This window comes from Notolepis coatsorum (genome assembly GCF_963971535.1).
Source record: "Notolepis coatsorum genome assembly, chromosome: 19".
In the NCBI taxonomy this organism is placed as follows: domain Eukaryota; kingdom Metazoa; phylum Chordata; class Actinopteri; order Aulopiformes; family Paralepididae; genus Notolepis; species Notolepis coatsorum.
Genome location: NC_140183.1, coordinates 9,913,300 through 9,915,799, shown reverse-complemented (window position 1 = coordinate 9,915,799; position 2,500 = coordinate 9,913,300). Strand labels below are relative to the sequence as shown.

The window sequence follows — 2,500 nt, the reverse complement described above, 5'->3', positions numbered from 1 at the left end:
CCCTTTTCCACTGCATGGTACCTACTCGACTCGACTCAACTCTACTCGGCCTTTTCGGTTTTCCATTGCCAAAATACCTGGTACCACGTACTTTTTGGGTACCTTTTTAGTCCCTGCTCTGTCGAGGTTCCAAGCGAGTAGAACTGGTACCAGAAAAGTGACGTGAAACACTGCAGACCACTGATTGGTCAGAGGAGAGAAGCGTCACACGTTGGAGCGTCTGCACAAAAACAGAAAGCCGCCATCTTTAATGCCTCGCTTAGGATTCATTATTTGTTTGCAGCAGGAACAAGTGCAATAAACAAAAAAGGATACATTCACTGTGTATTCTGCCTCATTTATTGATGAAACAAAACCAACATCAACACAATTTACCACCAAGAGCGGAGAGTTTAGTCTCACAAAAAGATAGCTGATTTGTTAAGCTTGTTGTTAGCTTACGTGCTAATGTGGATTGCGTTTTACCATGGCTAGCGTACATAGCGTGATCAATATAACTTGCTATTGATTGTTTGTACTAGTAAAGTTAATGCTAGTAGAATAGACACAATGTGAGGTAATCATCATCCATTTTAAAACGGTTATTACCTAATGCTAACGTTAACGTTAGCAGATAGACACGGGAGTAACGTTAAAGCTTGTTGTTAGCTTACGTGCTAATGTGATTGCGTTTTTACCATGGCTAGCATACATAACGTGATCAATATAACTCGCTAACGTTAATGTTAGCAGATAGACACGAGAGGTAGCGTTAACGTTAGCAGAATAGACACACAGAGAGTCTGGTTAATGTTGTTATTGATTGATTGATTGATTGAAACTGTGTTTACTCTGGCCCCCACGGGACATAGCTATGCTCACGGAGCTCTCATGCTGTACGCCAGCGGCCCCCGCCTCCCCACACAGAGACAAACAGAGTACTACCTGCAGTGGAAAACGAACGAAGTACCAGGTACCTAAAGCGAGTAGAGTAGAGTAGAGTAGAGTAGGGTAGAGTCGAGTAGGTACTATGCAATGGAAAAGAGGCAACAGTAGCTAGACCAGATGTGTGTCTACACCCCCCCCCCCCCCCCCCCTCTCGTGTCAATCCCTGACTGACGATCCTGAGGTTTCCAGGGTGCGAGAGACTATTGTAGGGGTCAGGGAGAGAGGTCAAAGGTCACCGCCTACTGTTGAAGGAACCCAGAAGGCCATGCAATGACATTAACATCCTCGACGTGTGTGTGTCGGTAAACATGCTGGACGAGTACATAGTGTTTGATCGCAGACAACAGTTGATTGTAATCTAAGAGGAGTGATTATTATTGAATGACAACCTCCTTGGCCAATGAGCTGTGACATTGCGCCATGAGAATACTATGAATTGAAGAATCCCCATCAAGGTGACCTAATTGCAAAGTAAGTGTAATAAAAAAAGTTTTAAAGCTGCAATAACTATTTTCCGACCGCTAGAGGGCCACAGGTCGCCACTATAAACAAACTCGACTTTCCCAAAAGCCTCTTAACGTAGAAACATAAAAATGGCAAAATCTTCTAGTAACTAAGATTTGCTGAAAACTATTGTTTTTTTGCATAGATTGAAATACGATTTTACATACAACCTTCTCTGGGAATTCCTGGTTGTTAGGTAAATACGTAACAAAACAAAAAGAATTAATGCATACCGTATATTATAAAATGGCAGAGCTGAAGCAGAGGCCGGCTTTTGTCAACAAAGAAATAAATGGTAGAATAACAGACTGGTGGCGCTGTTTTTTTTTTAGTAGGACACCATGACTAGAGACCTCCTGATGGCAGATGGTCATAAAAAGTTGTGAAAATGTGAAAAATACTGTCAGAAAATAGTTATTGCAGCTTTAATTTATTTTGTTAAACAGTAATAGCTGAATTCTATAGCTGTAAAAGTGAAAACCTCTCTCTCTCTCTCCCCCTCTCTTTCTCTCTCTCATTGTTTGTGGTACACTCTCTCTCTCTCTCCCCTCTCTCTCATTGTTTGCGGTACTCTCTCTCTATATCTCTCTCCCTCTCTTTCTCTCTCAGATTGTTTGTGGTACACACTCTCTCTCTCTCACTCTCTCTCCCTCTCTGTCTCTCTCTCCTTGTTTGCGGTACACTCTCTCTCTCACTGTCTCTCTCTCTCCCTCTCTCATTGTTTGCGGTTCTCTCTCTTTCTCTCTCTCATTGTTTGCGGTTCTTTCAAAAACACTCTCAAGAACACCTACGGAGACTGCAATTCGAAACTGGCCGCTGTAAATGTCCTAACCCAACCCTCCAATGTACAGTAAATGACCAAGTATGGTTTTGTCAATATTCCAATGTACAGTTTTGCTTGTACAGTTGTACAGTGTCCCCACCCGCCCACCCGCCCACCCCTCCTACCCAACCCCCCCCCCCCAACGTACAGTCCCCCCCCCCACCCCACCTACCCAACCTCCTCCAATTTAGTTTCTACGTCAAATGTATATACTCTCTTTTCTGGACTCTTTTTGTATCACAAACA

The 2,500-nt window shown here is 43.2% G+C and overlaps 1 protein-coding gene across 1 annotated transcript in view; it reads left to right on the top strand.

Annotated features, from left to right (window-relative positions):
• LOC311245925 (CCN family member 3-like) overlaps positions 1 to 2,500 on the top strand; it is a gene marked incomplete at its 5' end in the record, with an annotated part of 11,965 nt that overhangs the window by 1,045 nt on the left and 8,420 nt on the right. The window lies entirely within an intron of this gene.